Genomic DNA, 14,409 nt, shown 5'->3' with positions numbered 1-14,409 from the left:
AAAAAAGCACAAAAAAACCTTTGATTTTGTACATGAAGGCAAGAATTAAAACTGGAAATATGAACTTAAAATTTGGAAACATAAATAAAACTGGTAACCTGCTTACAAAATTATAAACACCCTTAAAGTCTTCAGCCAAGGAAGCTTCAGGTAAAGGACAGGTTTAGACTACATTCTAGCTAAACAGTGTGCAATCTGTATAGTGGACAATTTGTCCTCCTATGCTTATATTAACTCCTCTTCCCAGGTGAAAAATGAGTATGGATAAAATTAGGAGACAGGCTACCTGACTCTGACAGACTCTGAATCACTAAACCCCCTTCTTCCAAGGGTCAGAGGCTGGTTTTCAAATCTGTTCTCCTGGATGGCATCTGGAATCAAGTCTGTCTTTGAAGAAATTTTAAAATGAGGATCAACACTCCTAGCAATAGTGTTGGAAACTTACTTAGGGATTAAGTCATTATTCTGTATACACAGAAACGTCATAGGCAAACATCTAAACTAATAGCTAGTCTTTGGCCTGTACTCCCTCAAAGAGAAGAATTAAAAAACACGTATTTCACCACTGTCAATGCCTTCCATTCCAAAAACTCCTCACTTCACCCCCAATCAGCAAGTATCCAGAATGAAGTCAACGGCCCTTTTCCAGATAGGGAATGAGGAAATCTGTAACCATCACGAACATATCTTCCTTTGCCTTTTCACGTTCTAACTTAGTAACTAGCCATGTATCTGCAACTGTAAAAAAGAATGCATCTCCCTTTGCTTTTCACAATTTAAAGATTTTATGTGAAAGGCAGAATGACAGATAGAGAGGATGAGAGAGACAGATCTTCCATCCATTAGTTCACCCCCTAAATGACTGCAATGGCTGGAACTGGGCCAGGCTGGAGCCAGGACCTAAGAACTCCATCTCACCTGGATGAAAGGGACCCAAATACTTAGGCCATCTTCATCTGCTTTCCCAGGTGCATCAGCAGGAAGCTGGATTGGAGGTGGAGTAGTCAGGATTTAAACTGTACTCTGAGATGGGAAGCCAGAAATCACAGTGGCAGGTTAACCCCTGTGCTCTACTACCAGCTCCTTTTCACACTCTAATTAAGAAAAGCTAACTGCTGATCTTGGGACTAATCAGAATGTTTGTTCAGTTCAACAAATGAATAATGCTTGTTCAAGAATTCCAGGGACTGACTACAGGGACATGGCTAGAGATCTGCAACTGCACCATAACCACCAGCTTTATGTCAAAGGAACTTCCACCTAATTGGTGTCAAGATGATTATCAGAATTGACCCTGGAAACCTGCCTGATGATCAAACAACTGAGCCAGTTATCTTTCCTAACTTCCCCTAACTTCCCTTCTCCTTTTAAAAGTCTTCCTGGGGGCCTGCGCTGTGGCATAGCGGGTAAAGCTGCTGCCTGCCATGCCGGCATCCAATATGGGTGCCATTTCAAGTCCCAGCTGCTCCACTTCGATCCGGCTCTCTCCTATGGTCTGAAAGCAGTAGAAGATGTCCCAAGTCCTTGGGCCCCTACACCCACGTGGAGACCCGGAAGAAGCTCCCGGCTCCTGGCTTCGGATCACTGCCGCTCCAGCCACTGTAGCCAATTCGGGAGTGAACCAGCGGATGGAAGACCTCTCAATCTCTCTCTCTGTGTCTCTCCTTCCTCTCTGTGTAACTCTGACTTTCAAATAAATAAATAAATCTTAAAAAAAAAAAAGTATTCCTGGTAACTTGCAAATTAGGAAAGCCCCTTGAGACTGAAAATGTCTGCTTTTCCCCAACAAACTGTTGACTTCTTGAATAAATCTGTTTCATTGCATCAACTCTTGTCTGATGAATTGGCTGCCCAGTGGCAAATAGCCTGGCCTAATTTTAATGGCATTAACATCCCATATCAAGTGCCTGGGTTTGAGTCCTGGCTCCATTCCCAATTTCACCTTTCTGCTAATGCTACCTGGGGGGTAGCAGGTGATGTCTCAGGCGATTGCGTCTTAGTCACCTACATAGGAGCTCTGGATTGAGTTGCTGGCTCCTGCCTTATGTCCTGGCCCAACCCTAGCCATTGTGGGCATACTGGGAATGAACCAACAGATAGATCTCTCTCTTTCTGCCTTTCAAATAAATATAATTAATTTTTAAAACTTAAAAAATAGTTCAATCACTAAAAATAAATTTTGTGGTGTTTCATAATCAGTGAACACAGGTGTTTAGCTTAGCGGTTAAGGTAAACTGCAGGCCGGCGCCGCGGCTCACTAGGCTAATCCTCTGCCTTGCGGCGCCGGCACACTGGGTTCTAGTCCTGGTCGGGGCACCGGATTCTGTCCCAGTTGCCCCTCTTCCAGGCCAGCTCTCTGCTGTGGCCCGGGAGTGCAGTGGAGGATGGCCCAAGTACTTGAGCCCTGCACCCGCATGGGAGACCAGGAGAAGCACCTGGCTCCTGCCATCGGATCAGCGCAATGCGCCGCCCGCAGCGCGCCGGCGTGAACCAATGGCAAAGGAAGACCTTTCTCTCTGTCTCTCTCTCTGTCCACTCTGCCTGTCAAAAAAAAAGATAAACTGCAGCCTACATCAGAGCATCTGCGCTCAATTCCGGGCTCCCAACTCCAACTTCCAGCCAGTGTACCGTGGGGGGCAGCAGTGATGCCTCAACTGGTTGGGTTCCTGCCGCCCAAACAGGAGACCTGGCTTGAGTCCCCAGCTCCCAGCTTTGGCTCCTGCTGTTGGGCAGATGTGGGGAGTGAACCAGCGGATGGGAGCTCTCTGTCTCTCAAAGAATAAGAACAAAATCATCTACTAACACAGTACCTAAAATGGTAACTAAATAATGAGTTGGAATTGTTTGAAGACTATGTTGATATAAAATCACAAAGACTAACAGTAAAAACAAAAGAACTCAACTGTAGAATGAAAGTCAGTTATCATTCATAAAAAATGTAGAAGCATTTTTTCTTTATTTTTGGAGAAAGTCACAGCACATTCAATCTATATTCACAAAAACAATGTGTCTTTCCCAGCATGGGCCGTGATCCAGTTTCTTGCAGGAGCAAAGTGTCACAGGAACACAATGCTACTTCTTTTACTGTAAAATCAACCGAATTCCTCCAGTGCCCTGGGGAATCAACTAGCCCACTTTATCTGTCCGTCAATTATTTCACGGAAAGAGAAAACCTCAGCTAAAACAATCACAAGCAGAGAACATCCATCCATTCCAATCGTAATGTACTATCTTTTCTTCTCTGGCAAAAACAAAACAAAACAAAAAAACTTCTAACCGTCAATAAATAGTTCACCAAGGTCTGAGAGACGTCATGATCCCGAGCAGTCAAATGCATTTCTACCGCAGTGATATAATAGTATTTGCGTGTGAAACAAAACTTACTGCTCATCAGACTTACGAATGACTTCCAGACAATGATCTGTATTTTAAAGTCGTATAATACGAGTAGACAGACATTAAGCTTTATTCGCTCGGTAAATGACTTTCAGTTGGACAAGTCAGAGTGAGTTATTAAATCAAGTCACCTCCGAGCCACAAGTTCTGTTTCACATTATAATGCACAATGTTACCTTGTCTTTCCTCGTATTTACGCGCACATCTACTCCAGAAAGACTCCTCCATTTCTCCCACCACTTCCAGCTGCGAACCTAACATCACAGCGGATGGGGAAGAGATTCGGGGGCCCTCGGGGGTCCAAAGGGCCGTGGCTCTGTAACTGCAGTTTTCCCTCGGAACCACCCTTCGCCTTTGCTCCCCTCCTGGACACCGCTGGCTCGCAGGCGTCAGAGACGGCGGGGGAAGAAGGCAGTGGACGCAAGGCCGCCGCAAGGCCGGCTCTTCCCCGTCTAACCCACCCGAAAAGCCCGGGGCTCTGCCTGCAGCACCGGGCGCGGCCAACCCTCGCTTCCCCAGGGCAGGGCTCGGCGCAGGTCCACGCAACCAGCCACGCCAGGCCCGAACCGGGCCGGCTCAGCCCGGCGCCCGCAGCAGCCTCTGGACCCCCGCCAGCGGGGATGGGCGTGGGCCCCGGCGGCCACCGCCTCGCCGACTCCGGCTCCGGAGGAGAGAGTGAGCCCCACCCGCTACGCCAGCCCCGGACCTACCTGCAGGGGAAGCGGGGCTCCTGGACAGCGGCTACGGGCCTGAGGGCGGGCGCCGACGCGGCCGGAGCCCGGCCCAGGGACCCCAGGTGTCCCCGGTGGGGCAGGAGGGGCAGAGACGCCAGGGGGCTGCCGCGGGCCAGCGCGGCCTGTCGCAGGGGTCGCGGGGACCTGGCTCTCCCCTTAGCACCAGGCCACCGCCGCCGCCATTTTGCCTTCCACTCTGTGTCGCCGCCGCCGCACTCCGCGGCAGGTTTCCCGGATGTGGGCATTTCCCGGCGTCGCTTGCGCGGGGGCCGAGGACTGGGGGCTTCTGGCCGTCCGGCCGCCGGGAGCGAGCGTCCGGCCTGGGGCCTCCGTGCCACGGCCGGTGGCCCGCTGCCTCGAGCGACGGTGAACGGCGCCCCACGACGCTCGCGCGTGCCGCCGCAGGGCTGGCGAGTCCGCGGTCGTGGGAGCGGGCCCTCCCCCGCTCGAGCCCACTCGGTGTGTTCTGTGCCCGCCTTTGCCCGACGGGGAGAGCCTGCGACGCGCGGCCACCACGAGGGACTTGACTCTCCGGAGGGAACCCTGAAACTTCGCCGTGGACGTCGGCATTGGCGATCCGCAGGGCTTTGAAATGAAGTTTTTGTTCTTCCCGGCACAGTTTCCCCGAGCAAGCCCGTGAACTGGCAGCGTGTGCATTTTCCGAACCAGCGCGAATTGAGCTTTATCTGTCAGATCCGTAGACGCTAGGAATGACGGTGATGGGTCGGGAAGAGGTTTTTATCTCTTGCTAAATCGAATTAGAAATCAAGGCTGGGGTCCCTGGGTGTGTGGTGTTGGCAGGTACCATCCACTCTGTAAAGATCGCCTTTGCCAATTTTGCCTCTAGCATGGATATGTATTTTCACGTAGCTCCTAATCACTATCTTACTGAAGACTATCACAGTGAAAAACATTAAGCACTTTTCTGATGTGTTTGCTCGCTGCTGTACCCACAAGTTAAAAAGTGAAAACATTTTTTAAAAATCATTCAGCTGGGACTCATCCCCCCCCCCCCTTTTAAGATTTATTTATTTATTTGAAAGGCAGAATTAGAGAGGCAGAGAGAGAGGTCTTCCATCTGCTGGTTCATTCCCCAGATGGCCCCAGCGGCCGGAGCTGGGCTGATCAGGAGCCAGGAGCTTCTTCCAGGTCTCCCTCGTGGGTGCAGGGGCCCAAGGACTTGGGCCATCTTCTGCAGCTTCCTCAGGCCATAGCAGAGAGCTGGATTGGAAGAGGAGCAGCCAGGGCTTGAACCAGGACCCATATGTGGATGCCGGCACTGCAGGCGGCGGCTCTACCAGCTAAGCCACAGCGTCGGCCCTGAGAACATACTTTAAAAAGCTCATGTTCCGAAAACATTTGATTGAAATATGTTTTCCAGGAGCACAGGTCTTACTTCGTTCAGCTGGAAGACTAAGGAACCTATGGGATTCCTTTCAGATCTAAAATTATGTGAATTACAGGAATTTAATGTGGTCTTAGGCCTGCTCACCCTGTCCAGAAGGACTGTGTATCTTGAAGAACCATAGCCACAGAATCTTGTCACCTCTGTCACCAACCCCAGGAATTTCTTAAGTGAAGCATTGTGGTCAGTGCCCCTAAACTCTTTAGGAAATTGCAGGATAATTCAAGGAGCTCAGTGAATTGCTCTAAGTAGGTCTAGAAGTTTTTCTCCTGTGAGGTGAGGCTGGGGGAGAAAAATAGGGGAAGGAGAGAAGGCATGATCAGGAGAGAACCGATGCCCCGCTGGGGCTGAGCAGCCATGCCGATGGAAGGCCTGGGGCGCGCTTGCTGTGGGTGGCGGTTGTCCAAGAGTGCCAACTCCTCCCGTTGCTTTCCAAGGACTTTGCGTCATTGCTGCGATGAAAAACCTCTGGTCCAACTTCAGCTCACTTTTCAGTGCTTCATAGAAGAGGGTTTTTTGGTTGCATTTTCCTTTTAGCAATAGACATAAGGCCAAATTTAATTTTTGGTGACTGTAGGGAGGAAAAGAGGCGGCACACAAGTCTAGAGACCAATGTGGCCCAGTAAGTCTCCCCACACCCTAAAATTCATACCATCTCAGGGGAAGACAACACTTAAGTTGTGGGAGTTTTTCTCGACCTCCTTGAGGGAGGACCCTAAATAATTTAGGACTCTGCATAGACTTCTCCCCCATTTATTTAAATACTTACATCAGCAGGGACTCACGGCTACTTCTTTTATGTTCAGGTATGTTATTTTGTTGCTCAAATTGTTCTGGTTTAGGCTACTGAGAGCTCTTTCAGCTGGACCTCTGTATTGCTTTAACATATTCCACTCATTGTACTTTATAATTTATATATTTATTTTTAGAACTTACTTTCTGACACTATGGAATGTTCCAAGCTATCATTATTTAAAAACTATTTATGTGAAAGGCAAAGCAAGAGAGAGAAAGAGAGATCTTCCACTTGCTGGTTCACTCCCCAAATGGCCACAGTGGACAGAGCTGAGCCTGGGAGTCTGGAATTCCATCTGGGTCTCTTACGTGGGTGCAGGGGCCCAAGCCCTTAGGTCCTCTTCTGCCTTCCCAGGTGCATTAGCAGGAAGCTGAACCAGGAGCAGTCTCCAGGACTTGAACCTGTACTCTGATATGAGATGCCGGCATCCCAGACAGCAGTAAGCTAAGACCCAATGTGCCTTGTATATTTCCTGCCTATATCATAATCAGCATTTTTCCAAGGAGCTCATTTTGTTGGAGAATGGTATTAGAAATCAAACCCAGTACCATTACTTTTAGGACTTCTCTGGCTAGGAGAGTTTTAAATTTATTTATTCCATAACTTTCAGAGGTCAAAACTAATTTTTCATTTGTTGCAGCTACCATTTTTATAGTCTAGTGTTAATTGCAGCTTAGATTCATACATCCAAGGCCTATACAACCATTCTTTTGACAGGTAATACATTTATGATGGCTGTGTGTTAGGCTGGTCTGTCAGCTGTTGTCTCCCCGAATCCAGTCATGACAGATTAGAATTGAACATTAGTTTATTTTTAATTAATTAAATATTTTTACCTGATCAGACAGCTTCTAGTTATTTTACTTCTTCCACACCCCATGTGGTTTCTTGCTCTGTATATCTCTAATGGAGGTAAATGTTAATGGGAATAGTTTCCATGTAAGTTGACTATTAAGACCTAGTTGTCCTTGCGGCATTGGCACTACCCGGTTCCAGTCCCGGTCAGCGCTCCAGATTCTGTCCCGGTTGCCCCTCTTCCAGGCCAGCTCTCTGCTGTGGCCCAGGAGTGCAGTGGAGGATGGCCCAAGTCCTTGGGCCCTGCACCCCATGGGAGACCAGGAGAAGCACCTGGCTCCTGCCTTTGGATCAGCGCGGTGTGCTGGCCACGGCGGCCATTGGAGGGTGAACCAATGGCAAAAGGAAGACCTTTCTCTCTGTCTCTCTCTCTCACTGTCCACTCTGCCTGTCAAAAAAAAAAAAAAAGACCTAGTTGTTAGTTGTTCTACATTGCCATTTAACACTGATGGGGGTTCAGAATGATACCAACCAAAGAGTTCCAATAGTTGCGTATCTTATTTTGGGTATCTCCAGATTTCATATCTAAAATAAAAGCACTACTGCTTTAGATCTTTCATTGGTCTAAGCTAGATATTATATTCTTTTTTTATTTAAAAAAAGATTTATTTATTTGAAAGAGCAAGAGAGAGAGAGCCAGAGAGCCTCCATCTTTTGGTTCACTCCCAGGATGGCCGAAAGGCTAGAATAGGGCCAGGCCAAAGGCAAGAGCCAAGAGCTTCTTCCAGGTCTACCATGTGAGTGGCAGGGGCCCAAGCACTTGGGCATCATCCCCTGCTTTCCTAGGCTATTAGCAGGGAGCTGGATTGGAAGTAAAGCATCTGGGAATCGAATGGGCATCCATACGAGGTGCCAGCATTGCAAGCAGTGGCTTTACCTGCTATTCCACGCCAGCTTCATGAGCTAGATATGACATTTATACCATATGCTTAAATGAAGTTTTGATATAAACTCTACATTGGTGAGGTAGAGTGCTTCTCGGACAAGATTCTAGAATGCATTATGGAAAAGATGTTTCTACAGTACTCTGGAATAGTATTTCACCAAGGTCAAGGATTTTTTAAATTATGCCCAGTTTCTGAAAGGATATTAGCTATAGCACCGGTATTTCCTTATAGTAGCCTTGTGAACAAGATAGATGATGTGGACTGCCAATAAACTAGGGTTTTTTTTTGTTTGTTTTTGTTTTTTTCTTGACTGTCAACCACATTTATTAATTCAGGAGGTAAGCAAAGATAATTTCACCTAATAAAAACCTCCCTATAAACAAAACATAATGAAGATTTGATCACACCTAGCCAGAATGTTTTTATTTTTGAGAATTAGTATACTTATGAAGAAATAATTTAAGTTGGTAATATTCTAGTTTCAAGTAGTATGAAGAGATGTTGCCATGTATTTTGTTTATAAATATTTTAATAACCACAGGCCAAATACCAAAGATGATTCATGTGTCACTGATAACACAGAAGACTAGCAGTGGGCCTAAGCCCTCTAGTTCATTTAATATACGTCCTAACCAATAGGATGAAAGCAGAGAGCATTCTAGGCAAATCCGAAAATAATTAGCTTCATCAGAATATCCAAAGGAGATTTTTAACTCCTTTCCTGCATTGAAATGAAATCTGAACAAAAAGATGAACAAAAAGATGAGGCATATTAATAAGGAACAAAAACTGCAAAATCAACCACATCACCCCAAGCATATGGAAAGTGTGGCTTAGAAGTATGAGGTGTGAAGTTCAAGTTCAGTCAGCGGTCTAATTAGGGGCAAGTGTTAAGCCTAAGTGAAGATACTCACCTCTCACATCAAGAGCACCTCTCACTGTCTAACTCTGCCTGTCAAAAAAAAAAAAAAAAAAAAGTACCTGGGTTGTTTCTGGCTCTGGCTCTTTACGTCAGCTCCCTGCTAATGCAGACCCTGCGAGTAAGACCGTGAATTGAGCTCCCAGCTCCCAACTCTGGCCCAGCCCTGGCCATTGCAGGCATTTGGAGGGTGAACCAGTAGATGGAAGCACTCTCTCTCAAAAAGTCAATAAAAATGAAATCACAACATTACAAAGGAATGTCTATCACACCTAGAACTAGGATAGGGTTTCTGTTAGACTCTGAGCAAGGCAATCATTACATGGAGAAGTGTTCGTTTTGGAAGCCACAGTTAAAAGAAGGTTTTTTGGGGTAAAGTGCCACATCCTATATCGGAATGCCAATTCAGGTCCTGCTACTCTGCTTCCCATCCAACTTCCTGCTAATGCACGTCCTGGGAGACAGCAGATGGCCAACATGGAGACCTGGATGAAGTTCTGGGATCCTGGCTTGAGCCTGGTCCGGCCCTGGCTGTTGTGGGCATTTAGGGAGTGATTCAGTGAATGGAACATCTGTCTCCCTGACTTTCAAGTAGATGAAAACACACATTAAAAGACATAAAAGAAACCTGCACCGCGGCTCACTAGGCTAATCTTCTGCCTTGCGGCGCCGGCACACCGGGTTCTAGTCACGGTTGGGGCACCAGATTCTGTCCCGGTCACCCCTCTTCCAGGCCAGCTCTCTGCTGTGGCCAGGGAGTGCAGTGGAGGATGGCCCAAGTCCTTGGGCCCTGCACCCGCATGGGAGACCAGGAGAAGCACCTGGCTCCTGCCATCGGATCAGCGCGGTGCGCCGGCTGCAGCGCGCGGGCTGCGGCGGCCATTGGAGGGTGAACCAACAGCAAAGGAAGACCTTTCTCTCTGTCTCTGTCTCTCTCTCTCACTGTCCACTCTGCCTGTCCAAAAAAAAAAAAAAAAAGAAGACATAAAAGAGTACTTTTGGCAAACAAGAGCATTTTTTAAAGGGAAAATAACTTTGTGAGTTTAGTTCTGTGACTCATTGCTTACTATGGATCATACCATTAAACCCTTGGACAGAACACTGAGTGGGCTCTGTTCTTTATTTTGTGGGCCAGTGGGGGGGGGGAGAAGGCAGGGGAGCTATTTATCACACTAATTTAAGCATCGTAATTTCTGCACCATAGCCTTTTGAAGCAGAGTAGAGTTTATCCAGACCACTTAAAGCTTTCTATAGAAAATCACATCTACAAGACATGAAGGACACTCAAAAGTAGGATTCAGCTAAGAAAGACTGAGAAAGGAATCTTGACCACAGATACCACAGAGGATTACAAAAGTTTGTCATGGAAACATGGAGTTTTATATATCTGAATATGTGATGAGGGGAATTAAATTTATCTTTTGTGGCTCCTAGGAAGTAAATTTCATTTCACTATATGAAAATTCCTTTATTGAGTAAAAGCCCTTATGAACCCATCTCAACGAAATATGTTAAATGTAACATGATTGGCTTGTTTCACAGTAGACTAGAGTGTTCCATCAATGTACATAGGTTCTACCTATGTACAACACTGTTTTGGATTCCTCACACACTCAAACCCTGCGACAATGCTGGCCTCAATTAGAGCTATCCCAATGAGAGGCTGCACTGGGAAAAGAAACTTTATCACAATATGTTTTTTAGTTGGATAATTTATGACAAATTGTAACACTATTTAAATGTTCTTTTACTTGTGGTTACAAATTCCCTTAAATTACAGCAAAGCCTCAAACTGAGAGCAACTGTTTCCAGTTCAAGCCAGTATTCTAAATCTGTCCAGCTCCCTCGCACTACCCATCATTCACCATAATGATCAAGGGAAAATTCATACATTGCTGCAGGAAAGTGAGAAGGGTGCCAGCAACATTTATGAATCCTTCAGAAATGTCAGCAGCCGATGCTGCTGATGAAAGGAAAGGAAAAGAAAGGTGAAACAGAACCGTCGGGCCATTCACTCCACGCGGGAGACGGGCTACCCAAGGGGGAGGTCTCCAGAAGTTGAATGCAGGCCCACTCAGAGCAGGGATGACAGTGTGCAGAGTGGGACAGGGAGAAGAGGGCCGTTGCCCCAGCTGACTTCAGGCAACAGCAACATGCATTCACACAAAAGGGAAACAGGAAGTTGGACCTGATTCATTGCAACCCATATGAATGTGTTCAACTACAAAATCCTCTCCTCCAGGCCCAACTGCGAGAACAATGTTTTGTTGAAGAAACCAAATGTCAAGCTTGTCTTCTAGAAGTTCTCAAATTCTGGATTAGGCTGATTGCTTCTATATAGTCATTGAGCATGTTCTTTTGTCTCTTGTAGTGCCTGTAAACTAGTACATAGGTAAATTAGATTCAATTTTGGCACTGGGAGTTGGGGAGGGACAGCTAAATAGAAAATAGTCCTCAAATTAATATTTAGGGGAACAGCATTTATCTGAATTATTTAGTCTACTTCTTTTCAGTGCAACAGGAAAAAATAATACCCTGAGTTGAAGAACCGTATGTTTACATTTCATCCTAGAATACAGGAAGGGTGCCTTCTAACAGACAAGGGTATTTTATAGCTAGTGTTATTTGTTCTTTTTACATCACACCAGAAAACATGTCTACTTGCCTGCTTTTGTGCTGTTAAGATTGATCAGTGGGTTCAGGGGTTGTCTGTTTGATCCATTCAAGCTACCCATCAGCAAGAAAGAAAAAAGGAAAAATAGGGGGAATTTATACATTAAAAGCAGTTTAAGAGACAGGTGATCCAATGGACCTTGTCTGCTCACTTGAAAAAACTGACTATAAAAAATAAATCTGGGGCCTATGCCGTGGCATAGGTTAAGCATCCACCTGTGGCACCGCATTCATGTCTCAGCTGCTCCTGTTATAATCCAGCTCTCTGCTAATGGCCTGAGAAAACAGTGGAAGAGGGCCACAGTGCATGGGCCCCTGCACTCACGCGGGAGACCTGGAGGAAATCCTGACTCCTGGCTTCAGATCAGCCCAGCTCCCGCCATTGTGGCCATTCGGGGAATGAACCAGAGGACGAAAGACCTCTCTCTGTCTCTCCCTCTGTCTGTAACTCTGCCTCTCAAATACATAAATCTTTAAAAAAAAAAATTGTAAGATAATCTTAGATATGTGATATTATGAAATAATAGTGTAGTACAGGCATGCAAAAGGTATTATACTTCTGAAGAGGGGAGTTCTGACTCTTCAGAGCTGCTAAGTAGGGAATTATGAATGAAATGTGAGATATAGAATTTGTTTAAAAAAAATCCAGAGCAGAAGTGGAGGGGTGCGGAATGGATGGACAGCAGCAGAGATGGAATAAGACTGGGTATGTGTTATAATTGATAAAGTAGTTGAGGGGCTGGCACTGTGGCACAGCAGGTTAAAGCCCTGGCCTGAAGTGCCGGCACTCCATGTGGGCACTGGTTCTAGTCCTGGCTGCTCATTTCTGATCAAGCTCTCTGCTATGGCCTGGGAAAGCAGTGGAAGATGATCCAAGTCCTTGGGCTCCTACATCTGGGTGGGAAACACAGAAGAAGCTCCTGGATCCTGATCAGCTCAGTTCCGGCCGTTGCAGCCATTTGAGGAGTGAACCAGCAGATGGAAGACCTCTCCCTCTCTCTCTGCCTCTGCCTCTCTGTAGCTCTGCCTTTCAAATAAATAATCTTTAAAAAAAATGTATTTCCACTTTTATATAAAAGTCTTATATACTGATAGATAGAGAGGGCTATCAAAAAATTGTTTTAGACAATAAGTACTTAAAATTTTCTTTATATTTACTTTTCTGTAATGAATTACTTTTTAAAACAGAAGTCTTTGTTTTTGAAAGTCAGAATTAGAGAGAGAGAGAGAGAGAGAAAGTGTCCATCTGTTGGTTCATTCCCTTGATGGAGCTGGATCGAAGTGGAGCAGCCAGGACTCGAACCGGCGCCCAAATGGGATGCCAGTGCTGCAGACAGCTGTGCCACAGTGCTGTTCCCTGCAAGGGCAGTCTTAAACAAGTAGTCGCAGCAATAAAACCAGAAACAATAACGTTTCTTATCAGTAATATATTTTCCCTTCTCTAGTTCTTTTACCTAAATATATATATGTGTGTGTGTGTGTGGGTGTGGGTGTATGCATGTGTGTGTGAACATGTGTCATTGTAAAGTATTGACAAAAACTGAAAAACCCTTGAAGTGGCACCCCAAAAAATGGAATATAATTATCAGGACAGAAGAGTAAAACTTTATACCATGATTTCTATTACTGGAACTATAAAATAAATGAACACACACCCTTCAGTTGTGCAACAGCAATAATTTGTCATTAAGGTCTTATATCAATTATGCATTTAATCTAATAAACCCTGGACAATCTCATGAAACTGTCTTAAAACACCACATGTTAGACCATTATTAACATTTGGATAAGGATAAAGATAGCAGAATTCTTCACTTTTACCACATCCTTACCACAGTATCATACTGTTATCATACTTGTTTCAAAATGTAGTTTGGAAGTCAGTTTACTTATTAATATCAAATTGTGCTTTATTACATAATGTTCAGTTTGGTAATTTTTAAGTATATTGAAAAGATAAACAAAAGTAAAAACCCTTAGGAAAAGCCCATTTTCCCTTATCTCTTTCAAGAAAAATAGTTAGATCTAAGTAGTTGACAAGAGTTCTGTTCAAATCTATCCTAATAAATGAACTTGTCAAAAACATTTTCACCTTAAAAAAAATCTGACTTCAGGGCAAGTGACATGGCACAGTGTAAGCTGCTGCCTGCATTGCTGAGATCTCATATTGGTGCTGATTTGAGTGTCCGCTGCTCCATTTCTGACCCAGCTCCCTGGTAATGCCCCTGGGAAAGCAGCGGAGGATGGCCCAAGTGCTTGGGCTCCTGCACCCACATGAGAAACCTAGAAGCTCGTCCTGGTCCAGCCCCAGCCGTTATAGCCATTTAGAGAGTAAACCAGTGGATAGAAGATCCCTCTCTCTCTAACTGCCTTTCAAATAAATAAACCTTTAAAAAAATTTTTGAGCCACAAATTTGTCATTTTTGCTCTATTCACCTTGAAAAGTTTATTAAAATCATTAAGAAAATAAAATGTGGAAGGATTGAGGAAAATACTTGCAAGAAGAATGTCATTATTGGCTAGTGCCACCATGGAGGGGTATACTCCTACACTGTTGACTACTGGAACCCAGTGGTGGCTTGACAGTGTTAAGTTCCACAGCGTCAATAATGAAGAGGTGCCATGAGCTGTCAATAACGGGCTGTTTGAAGGCAACATATTCATCAGCACAAGGATCCCTCTGATGTTCATGCACATGTTCCAAACTGTTTACCATCAGTCATTTATCAGATTCTGTAACTGCT

At 45.4% G+C, this 14,409-nt stretch overlaps 1 protein-coding gene across 6 annotated transcripts in view; it reads right to left on the bottom strand.

The window, feature by feature from the left end:
- Window positions 1-4,528, bottom strand: part of LATS1 (large tumor suppressor kinase 1) — a 65,981-nt gene extending 61,453 nt beyond the window's left edge. For 2 of the 6 annotated variants that reach the window (XR_016234476.1, XM_002722434.6), the window contains exon 1: window positions 4,107-4,528. The gene's annotated coding sequence lies outside the window, so the exon portion shown is untranslated. Of the gene's footprint in view, window positions 1-3,572; window positions 3,937-4,106 lie in introns of those variants that run through there. The other 4 variants (XM_070073425.2, XM_070073424.2, XM_089333625.1 and 1 more) reach the window with 4 other exon arrangements.
- Between the last annotated feature and the right edge of the window lie 9,881 nt (window positions 4,529-14,409).

The sequence above is a fragment of the Oryctolagus cuniculus genome, chromosome 5, assembly GCF_051225735.1.
Source record: "Oryctolagus cuniculus isolate XC-2025 breed Fujian yellow rabbit chromosome 5, ASM5122573v1, whole genome shotgun sequence".
Taxonomy (NCBI): domain Eukaryota; kingdom Metazoa; phylum Chordata; class Mammalia; order Lagomorpha; family Leporidae; genus Oryctolagus; species Oryctolagus cuniculus.
This window is presented reverse-complemented; position numbering and strand designations above follow the sequence as displayed.